An 11,952-nucleotide genomic window follows, 5' to 3' on the forward strand; every position below is an offset into this window, starting at 1 on the left:
TCATGGGATGACATTTTATGAATTAAATAATCATGGGATGACATTTTATTAATTAAATAATCATGGGTAGTATTTTATGAACTAAATAATCATGGAATGACATTATATGAATTAAATAATTATGGGATAGTACTTTAGGAATTTAAAAAAAAACCAGCAGTTTCTGGTTGTTGAGATAATGTGTGAAATCACCCTTCATTGTTTTATACAGCATAACTTATGTTATACAACCACTTTTTAACTTGTCAGGGGAATTAATCTGAAAATACACTTTCAATGACGATAAAATTACCAGCAAGCGCTTGAGCCCGATGGACCACATTCTGTTGCATTGATTGAAGACCAGGAAATTATGTAGGTACTAGAAAATACAACCCATCGCTTCACTGATGGGAATATTAGGGGGCGAGGGGAGAAAGGGGTAGAGGAGGGAGAGAGGAGGGAGGGAACGATAGAGGAGGGATAGGGGGTGAGAGGATGGAGAGCGGAGGGAGGAGGGAGACAGTATAGAGGGGGGAAGGTTGGAGGAGGGGTGGGGTAGCAAGGAGGGAGGAGGGTGAGGAGCTAGAAGGGGTGAGGAAGGAGGGAGTGAGGAAGGGGGGGGGAGAGTGACGCCTCATCAAATGTCGCTATACACTGCGGGAGGGTGTGTGAGTGCGAGAAGGATCAGGAGAGAGAGAGAGGAGGGGGGAAGTGGGGAGGGAGGGGGTTTGGGAGGAGGTAAAAGCATGAGGGTTATTGTTTGTTTGGTTGTTTGGTTGTGGAAGTTGTGGAGAATTTGAGGGGGGGGGTATTACAAAATTGAACGAAATGGGGTAAAATAGCACGTTAACACAGCACATGGAGACTGCTGGGAGATGTCCATGGGGAAGGAGAGGGTGGAGAGGGAAGGGGGGTCAGGAGGTGGTAAGAGTGAGTTGAGGTGGAGGGAAGGCAGCATGATGGGAAGGGAAGGCAGAGTGAGGGGAAGAGAATGCAGTGTGAGGGGAAGGGAAGGCAGAGTGAGGGGAAAAGAATGCAGTGTGAGGGGAAGGGAAGGCAGAGTGAGGGGAAGAGAATGCAGTGTGAGGGGAAGGGAAGGCAGAGTGAGGGGAAGAGAATGCAGTGTGAGGAGAAGGGAAGGCAGAGTGAGGGGAAAAGAATGCAGTGTGAGGGGAAGGGAAGGCAGAGTGAGGGGAAGAGAATGCAGTGTGAGGGGAAGGGAAGGCAGAGTGAGGGGAAAAGAATGCAGTGTGAGGGGAAGGGAAGGCGGCGTATGGGCAAGAGAAGGAAGGAAGCGTGAGTGGAGGATCGGCAGTGAACCAGGGCATTACCGGGGCTATAAAATTCACCCAACCAGCAACGTTGTATTTTTAACCCCCGTGTTCTACATAAAACCGAGCAGAAAAATCTCTTACTCATTCATTTTTTTTCTTCACTTACAGTATAATAAGGTGAATCTCATTCAATCCCGTTTATCATATCGATTAGATCCAGAAAGTGCTGATTATACGGCTTTTAAAGCATCACAAAGCAGGTCACTCTACTTGCAACACAGGTGAGAAAAGGGCACGAAAAAGCAGGTGATATTTCAACAAGCCACTAGGCGACATGGCTGCTCGCTCTCGATGGAAAGCTGGCCGACGCGACTAGCCGATATTCATGTACATGCTATCAATCAATTTAGCACAATAAATATGATTGTCACAGCCCTCTTAGTTTGCACCCAGAAACCCGCCTTGTGAAATTTCAGGCATGTTTCCAAAGAGACTCTAACAAATGGCAGCCCTGGTAATTCCATTTATCTATTCGCTAAAGATTTTATTTTTTTATATGATGCCGTAAGACATTCTCCTTGGGCACAAAAAAAAAACCAGGTCCCTCAGAGGTCCAGTTTCGGAGGTATTGGTTTTTTTTGTACAGTCCACAATAAGTGTACGATGTACGATAAAGTATTTTAGCTGTTGCTAAGCAACCATTCATTTTTGTGTACATGCTAGCCACATTGTACACATTTCACCCAAGTTTCAACAAAATCAGACTCTTTCTCTTAGAGATATTCGCAATTAACCGTTTCTGAAATGTTCGACATGTACTCGCCCAAAACCTATCTCCTCCTTCAAATATTTTTTGTTAAGGTTGTAAATTGGCATGCAGGGAGCTAGATAGATTGTGCACAGAACTCTAAGCTTCGATTTTTAGATATTTTTTTTTGATTTTTGACCACTTTAAAGGGCCGTTGCTATGCCGTTGCTAGGGCCCGGGGTCCCATATTCGAAAGCACACGATTCCCATAAATATTGGTCCTACCTACCAAATTTAATTGGAATCGGTTGAGTGGTTTAGCCCCTAGGCTTGACCAAAGTTTCGCGGACAGACAGACAGATGGATGGAAATATCCAGAATAAGGGTGCTCTAAGAGCAGCCAATAATTTATTCACACAACTTTTAAAGGGTGAAAGTTAAATTTCGTTGTTTTCTCTTTTTTTGGAGCAATTACGCAAAGATTGGTTTTCCTGTCAGCGAAACAACAGGTCTTACTTCAAGTGGTTTTGAAGCAAACAATCAAGCAGCTTGGTGAGCGCTCGCCAAGTGACTTAAGCACTCAAGCAAGCACTCCTACGAAATGGTTAGTAAGGAACGGCTGGCTTAGCAAGCGATGAGCGATCGCCAATCGTTCATATAAACACCATGCACACGAAGACGCCCAAGCAATGTCCGAATTGGACAAATGAAGACTTTTTCCGCAGTCGGAACTGCTGCTAAATTCAATGAAAAAGAAGGTTAAAGTTTGAAATTCTGTTGAGATTAAGAGATTCTCGAGCTTATGGCACGTTTGGCAATGAAATAAAGCAACAAACGCTGCCGTCTCCGGGCGTTTATAAGCATTGCAATGTATCCAGTGATTTGTAGGAAAGATGATCAGGCATTCGATGATATGAATGAGGAAAGTGAAAAAACAAAACTTTATTGTTAAGAAATCGTTGCGGCCTGTTCCGAGTCAAGACATTGTTGAGCAGGCCAAAAAAAAGGCAGCTTAAAACTTGTGAGCTGACAGAGGGCTGACCAAGATGGCGTGCCACCATCTTGTTAAGGCTTTTTTTTTTTGTGATGAGCACCCCCTAAATTATCTTCAAAAGGGGTGTTTAAATTAACCCAAACACCCAATTTTCATTTATGCACCACCTTGAAGTTCCCTTGGTGTGAATGTAAATTTGGGGCTGCGAGATGTCATGGTTTTGAAGTTATGGAGGAGATGGATGGACGGACTGACAGACGGACACACAATGACATTTATTCGTATCCAAGTAGATGTGTGTACAGGGTGATTCAAAAAGAGTGATGCAACTTTAAATGTTTATTTATAAAGAAATAGAAACCTCAGGAACATGAACCAAACATTTCTTGAAAGCTTATGACATGGTATTTTCCATCACTGATTGCTCTTGCAGTAAGTCACTGGTAGAGTTAGTTAGAGCCCAAGGTCTGAAATTGGCATTTATGCAAAAATCCTTGTAATTGACGTTCTCGATGTGTGTCCCTCCATGGTTCAGACAGGCATTGATCCTGACTATAAAAGTTCTGTCCAACTTTCCTGTTGGTTTCATGTGGTACTAGCTGGAGGTAATCTGACACCTCCTGCTTCAGATCATCCAGTGTGGCAGGGCAGTTGGTGTAGACAGAGCCCTTGGGCAGCCCCCCAGAACCAGTAGTCCAGAGGGTTCAAGTCTGGGCTATGGGGTGCCGAGTCATGAGTGGTACTAAGGACAATGAGGTGGTTTTTGAAGAGCTGTCACAGGAAAGTGATGGAGTCACCAGCTGTATGTGGGGGTGCACCATGCTGCATAAATCAGGTCATGCTGAGCTGGTTTGAGGTGACATTTTGGGCTCAATCATTATGGAACTTCTGGAGCACGGCTCAGTAGCCCTCACCATTGATCGTCACCATCCTGTTGTTGTCATTCTCAAACCAGTAAGGCCGCAGCGTTTCCCATCTGGCATTGAAGGTGCAGAAGCATGTGACCTTAGGCCTTTTCTGGTACCTCTCAGTGATCTCCTCAGGTGGTTCTGCCCCCAAGAAAATGTTGTTGTGGTTGTTGATGGTACCATTCAAGTGGAAATGGGCTTCATCACTGAACCAGATCGGGTTGATCCAGTTTGGGTACCACTCCATCCTGTCACTGAGCCCATTGCACATATCAAGTCTCCTTCTCATGTCATCTTGACTCAGTTTATGACTAATAGAGATTATGGATGGGAAAAGCTTCAGTTCCTTCGTCAGGATATGTTAATTCGAGGATACGCAAGACTGATGTTGGTTGGATGCCTTTCTCTTGGGAATGCTGGCAGTGGGGCTTCTTGGGACTGTCCACTTCAGAATCACACACGACATTGATGTTGGCTTGGCTCTTGGTTACTGATGCTTTCCTGCCACTGTTGCCCTTGCTCTGGTTGTGCACTGTACCCTTGTACTCAAAATGTCTCACAATATGTTGAATGGCACAATTTGTGGGTCCATCACGTGTTCTGAGGTCATATTCCCAGCAGAACCTCTGGCTGGTGTCTCCATATCATTTTGTCTCATACCAAAGAGCCACCACATTTGTCTTCTGTTTCACTGCGAATGGCAGAGTCGAGGTACGCAGCTAGAAATCCCAGGGAACAAATACCATGATAACAACACCAAACCCAGAAAAGGAAAACAGTATGAGTAAAAAAAAAAACAAAGAAATGGCAGGAAGTCAAAGTTGAATCTTTTTGAAACACCCTGTATATACCATTTACATACAACATTGCAGGGGAACCACATACATAAACTAGGACACTCAGTAGAGCACATACCTCTGCCATGCAATGCCTGATTCAGTAGATCACATCTGGCCCAATAATTTTTTGAAATATCGTGCTCTCCATCGTTTTTGGTCCCATGTCTCAATAGTGAAGAATCACTTAAAAAATGATCAGATCCAGATCCGGATCTTCACCAAAATCTTATCAGTTCGTCCTTGTCACACACCCAACCTGCCAAAAAATTACATCCAAATCTGTCCACAATGTTTTGAGATATCCTGCACACAAAAAACAAACAAACTAACTGAAAAGGCACTCGGTGAAGCACATACCTCAACCAGGCTGATTCGTTTATGTTTTTGTATCCCACTGAAAGGCCGGATCTGGATTCGGACCTGAACGAGCATTTAATCGGCTTGTTCTTTGCACCGAACAAACTCATCCCACCGAGTTTCGTCCCAATCCGTCCACAACTTTTTGAGATATTGTGCTATATATCTGTTTAGCCTCATCTCTCAATTGAGAAAAATCACAAAAAATTCTCGGATCCAGATATCCTCGAAAACCTAATCATTTTGCACTTGTCACATACCCAAGATCTCCATCAAATTTCTTTCAAATCCGTCCATTAATTTTGGAGATATCCTGCTCCCAGACAAACAAACAAGCAGTCATAGACTGGAACTTACGAAATCGTCAACTTGACCTCTGACCTTGTCTAATAAAAGCTGTCTCTGGAGAAGGTAGCGACGCAAACCAGAAGTTTCGACGATGATTCTGCACCAAACCATCAAAAATCTAATGTTGTGGATGTTTGACTTCACTGTGACCTTGACCTTTGACCGATTTTGACGAAAATCTAATCAGCGCTAGCCACCACCTGCCTGAATCACGTGGTGTAATTTGACATTGGTAGCTTCTTCCATTCTCGAGTTATCATTTTTTGGATGTTTGATATTACTGTGACCTTGACCTTTGACCGATTTTGACCAAAATCTAATCAGCACTAGCCATCACCCTCCTGAATCATGGGGTGTAATTTGAAATTGGTAGCTTCTTCCGTTCTCGAGTTATCTGTACCAAATCATCAAAAATCGAATATTTGACCTCACTGTGACCTTGACCTTTGACCGATTTCGACCAAAATCTAATCAGCACTTGCCATCACCCTCCTGAATCACGTGGTGTAAGTTAACATTGGTAGCTTCTTCCGTTCTTGAGTTATCGTGCCGACAAACAAACAAACAAACAAACAAGCAGTCATAGACTGATCCTTACGAAATCGTCAACTTGACCTCTGACCTTGTCAAATAAAAGCTGTCTCGAGAGAAGGTAGAGAAGCAAACCAGAAGTTTCTACGATGATTCTGTACCAAACCATCAAAAATCGAATGTTTTGGATGTTTGACCTCACTGTGACCTTGACTTTGACCGATTTGACCAAAATCTAATCAGCGCTAGCGATCACGCTCCTGAATCACGTGGTGTAATTTGACATTGGTAGCTTCTTCCGTTCTCGAGTTATCTGTGCCAAACCATCAACAATCGAATATTTGACCTCACCGTGACCTTGACCTTTGACCGATTTTGACCAAAATCTAATCAGCACTAGCCATCAGCCTCCTGAATCACGTGGTGTAATTTTAAATTGGTAGCTTCTTCCGTTCTCGAGTTATCGTGCCTACAAACAAACAAACAAACAAACAGAAACGGTAGGCATCAATATACTTACGAAATCTTTAGATTTCGTAAGTAACAAACAAACAAGCAGTCATAGACTGGTACTTAAGAAATCGTCAACTTGACCTCTGACCTTGTCAAATAAAAGCTGTCTCTAGAGAAGGTAGCGATGCAAAGCAGAAGTTTCTACGATAATTCTGTATCAAACCATCTAAAATCGTAACGTCGACCGAAGCAAAAATCTCCATTTCTCCACGCAATTATATTAAACCTTAACGTAACTCAACGACGCGTCTGCTCGAGCGCATTGCATCATGGGACGACCAGTGACGTGTCGAGTGAAATATTTTTGATACAATCTTAAAACGTCTCCAAAACATCCGATTTTTACCAGAATTTCGACAATCGAGTTTTAAGCATCCTAAGCGATCGCAAAAACCGAAGACAAAATTAAAATCGAAGTTAAAACGAACTCGTAACGTCGAGCGAAGCAAAAATACTCCATTTCTCCACGTGAATTTACGGAATTATGTTTGACCTCACCGTGACCTTGACCTTTGACCGATTTTGACCAAAATCTAATCAGCACTAGCCATCACCTTCCTGAATCACGTGGTGTGATTTGACATTGGGAGCTTCCTCCGTTCTCGAGTTATCGTGCCTACAAACAAACAAACAAACAAACAAACAAACAAGCAGTCATAGACTGGTACTTTCGAAATCGTCAACTTGACCTCTGACCTTGTCTAATAAAAGCTGTCTCTTGAGAAGGTAGCGAAGCAAACCAGAAGTTTCTATGATGATTCTGTACCAAACCATCAAAAATCGAATGTTTTGGATGTTTGACCTCACTGTGACCTTGACCTTCAACCGATTTTGACCAAAATCTAATCAGCACTCCCCATCACCCTCCTGAATCACGTGGTCTAATTTGACATTGGTAGCTTCTTCCGTTCGAGTTATCTGTACCAAACCATCAAAAATCGAATATTTGACCTCACTGTGACCTTGACCTTTGACCGATTTCGACCAAAATCTAATCAGCACTTGCCATCACCCTCCTGAATCACGTGGTGTAATTTGACATTGGTAGCTTCTTCCGTTCTCGAGTTATCGTGCCTACAAACAAACAAACAAACAAACAAGCAGTCATAGACTGGTACTTACGAAATTGTCAACTTGACCTCTGACCTTGTCTAATAAAAGCTGTCTCTTGAGAAGGTAGCGACACAAACCAGAAGTTTCTACGATGATTCTGTTCCAAACCATCAAAAATCGAATGTTTGACCTCACTGTGACCTTGACCGTTGACCAATTTTGACCAAAATCTAATCAGCACTTGCCATCACGCTTCTGAATCACGTGGTGTAATTTGACATTGGGAGCTTCTTCCGTTCTCGAGTTATCTGTACCAAACCATCAAAAATCGAATATTTGACCTTACTGTGACCTTTACCTTTGACCCTTTTTGACCAAAATCTAATCAGCACTAGCCATCACCGTCCTGAATCACGTGGTGTAATTTGACATTGGTAGCTTCTTCCGTTCTCGAGTTATCGTGCCTACAAACAAACAAACAAACAAACAAACAAGCAGTCATAGACTGGTACTTACGAAATCGTAAACTTGACCTCTGACCTTGTCTAATAAAAGCTGTCTCGAGAGAAGGTAGCGACGCAAACCAGAAGTTTCTACGATGATTCTGTACCAAACCATCAAAAATCGAACGTTTTGGATGTTTGACCTCACTGTGACTTTGGCCTTTGACCGATTTGACCAAAATCTAATAAGCGCTCGCCATCACCCTGCTGAATCACGTGGTGTAATTTGACATTGGTAGCTTCTTCCGTTCTCGAGTTATCGTGCCTGCAAACAAACAAACACACAAACAAACAGAAACGGAAGTCATCAATATACTTACGAAATCTAAAGATTTCGTAAGTAACAAACAGAAACGGAAGTCATCAATATACTTACGAAATCTTTAGATTTCGTAAGTAACAAACAGAAACGGAAGTCATCAATATACTTACGAAATCTTTAGATTTTGTAAGTAACAAACAGACAAACAGATATGGGTGAAAACATAACCTACGTTCACCTTCGGTTGAACACCTTACCCCCACACAGTTGAGAAAAATGACGTGGGAAGAGTCTTTAAAACTCTTGTTTTGTGTTTCTGAGCACGATTTACATTGGTTTTGTTCGTGAGCCTTGCATAACAAGTGTCATGGTAACCACGTTTGTCAAAATGCAGCATCTCAAACAATTACTCTGCCCTCAGGGCATGAACACTCAACAAATCCTGCGAAATGGAAGGTTTTTGAAAGTGCCAAAAAGGTGATTTGTGTTCTAGTGTTCCTATATATCGTAATTAAATTGGAATAAAATAAATATTTTAAAGGTCGTAGAAATTAATTTTTTTTGAAAGTTTACCGCCACTTATGCAGAATCTATTACACCACCTTATTTAACACGGTACATTAGTTATTCGTGCCTGTTGTTTGTGTCCTTTATGACGTCCTTAAAAAACGTACGTTTCCTGTTTGGAATGATTTTTTAATTTTGTTTGACTGCCAAGCAGCTAAGACAGCATAAGACATTATCTCATTCTTCTCTGCAGATGTGCGATTAGGAGAAATTCAGAGCTGAAATACTAATAAACTACAGGTTTATTTTACGATTGGTGTTGAAAATATAACATTTAATTGAAATCAAGTTGTTCCTCGATCATAAACTGACGTTTGTAGATGGATACACAGACAGACAGCAGTGAACCAATTGCTTCACCCCACTTTTCGCTCAGTGTCGCTCTCTGTTGCTGACCCTCGAATCAACTGTGGTCCACCTTCGCTTGTGGAAACATGGGCTGCGGTGAACCAGTTGAAACGGGGCAAAGCTCCAGGGATCTGTGGCATCCATGCTGAACTTCTCAAGGCTGGTGGAAATGCTGCACTCGTGTTGTTGCATGCAGTTTTGTGCTCTGCCTGGAACACAGGCATCATCCCAACTGACTGGAAGAGGGGCCTTGTTGTCCCTCTCTGGAAAGGGAAGGGTGATCGCCAAGACTGTAACAACTACCGAGGGGTGACGCTGCTCTCAGTGCCGGGCAAGGTCTTTGCTCGGATAATTCTTGATAGGGTTCGCCACCATCTGCTTGAGCACCAGCGTCCAGAGCAGTCAGGCTTTACACCAAAGAGGTCAACGATTGACCGTATCCTTGCACTTCCTGTCCTCACCGAACGCAGACGAGAGTTTCGGCAGGGGCTGCTTGCAGCCTATGTTGATCTCTGTAAAGCGTTTGATTCAGTGAATCTGGATGTCCTCTGGAGGATTCTTGGTCTTCGTGGGGTGCCACCAAAACTGATCGATCTGATGTCTGAACTCTACTCTGGTACTGAGAGTGCTGTGAAGTGTGGTGGTACCATCTCTGACTTATTTCCAGTTGTTACTGGAGTTCGTCAGGGATGTGTACTTGCCCCCACACTTTTCAGCACTTGTATGGACTGGATTTTAAGGAGGATGTCAGAGAGATCAAGTTGCGGTGCATCGTTTGGCAATGTCAAGATCTCGGACCTTGATTTTGCAGATGATGCAGTCATCTTTGCGGAGACTTTAGACATCCTCTTGGGGGCTCTCGAGGTGCTGAATGAGGAGTCGGAGCCATTGGGATTATGGGTTTCTTGGGTCAAAACGAAGATCCAGGCTTTTGGTGACATCTTGGATGCTGCTGTCCTGTCTGTGTCTGTTTGTGGTGAGGATGTTGAGGTCATGGAGAGATTCACTTACCTTGGCAGTGATATTCATGTCTCTGCTGGCTGTGAGTCAGAGGTCAATAGACGTCTGGGTCAGGCCTGGGGAGTCATGGATTCACTGGATCATGGGGTGTGGCACTGCCGGTACCTGTGCGGGAGGACGAAAGTCCGAGTCTTCAGGTCCTTGGTACTTCCAGTCTTGCTCTATGGGTGCGAGACTTGGACTCTGACCAAGGATCTGAGATGGAGACTTAATTCCTTTGGTACCAGGTCTCTTCGGAGAATCCTTGGCTATCGCTGGTCGGATTTTGTGTCCAACGAGCGGTTGCTGAGAGAGACTCGGATGAGATTTGTTACCTGCATAGTCCGTGAGCGTCAGTTGCGGCTGTATGGACATGTGGCTCGTTTTCCTGACGCTGATCCTGCTCACCAGATTCTCTCAGCGAGGGAGTCTCATGAGTGGAGGAGGCCAGTGGGCCGACCACGTGCCTCATGGTTGCAGCAGGTTGACCATCATCTCAAGGAGATGGGGATGGGCCTGGCATCTGTCTGGGGGATGGCCAGACGGAGGCCCCTGGATTACCGGCGGAAAGTGGACGCAGCGATGCGCTGTTCTGGCACATGCTCCCATACCTGACCTGACCTTTGCGTGGGGATAAAAAACAAATAGAGGAAACTCGGATATCAATAAGTCTAACGAAGTGGATGACGTCACAAATGCCAGGAGCGAAACAGTGCACCGAGACTTGAAACGGCAATCAGCGTGATTTGCCCACATTAAGCATAGTCCATGCTTTGCCTGGGTATTTAACGATATAAATAATGAAGCTTGTTTTTTTGTTGTTCAAATAATTTTTTTTTGTTCAAATCAACAGAAAATTTCTCCCTACACTGCTTGGCTGCTTGGTGATGAATATGGAGTATGAATGAATCGGTGGTTTGAATGGAGATGCAAAACTGACACACAGACATTGTATCTGATTATATAAACCTGAAAATACCACCAGTCGCTTCACTGAGGGGAATATTAAAAGGGGGGGAGGGGAGAAGAAGAGGGGGGAAGAGAGGGAGAGAGGTGGGGGAAGAGAGGGAGAGAGGTGGGGGAGTAAGAGGGGAGGAGTGAGGAGGTGGAGGGGAAAGGAGAGAGAAGGGAGGGAAAGTGAGGAGGGGAAGGGGAATGGAAGACAGTGTGAGGTGAGAGGAAGGGAAGGCAGACGTGCGGTGCAGCTTTAATTACGATTCATACTGTCCCATTAAAATGAGTATGCATAGAATAACAGTGAAGATTGAAACAAAATATTGTCTGAAATCCATTTTCTTCTGGTCATGCAAACGGTTCGAAACAAATAGTGCCCGGACACGTCCATACACAAAACCTGCCAGACACATCTGGAGCCGAGCCATCCAGACACAAACACTGCTTGGTCACATCCGGAGACAAACTCCCATCCAGAGACATGCAGAGCCAAACTCCCATCTGGAGACAAACTCCCATCCAGAGCCATGCAGAGCCAAACTCCCATCCGGAGACAAACATATCACCCAGACGTGTCCGGAGACAAACTCCACCCAGACATGTCCGGTGACAAACTCTGTCTGGACATAAATACCACGCGGACACATTTGGAGACAAACACTGCCCAGACGCATCCAGAGCCAAGATGTCCAGAGATAAACTCCCGTCTGCACATGTCCGGAGATAAACTTCCGTTCGGAGATAAACTCCTATCCAGACAAAAACACCGCCA

The sequence above is a fragment of the Eptatretus burgeri genome, chromosome 8, assembly GCF_056783735.1.
Source record: "Eptatretus burgeri isolate ZD-2024b chromosome 8, Ebu_testis_v1, whole genome shotgun sequence".
NCBI classification, from domain to species: domain Eukaryota; kingdom Metazoa; phylum Chordata; class Myxini; order Myxiniformes; family Myxinidae; genus Eptatretus; species Eptatretus burgeri.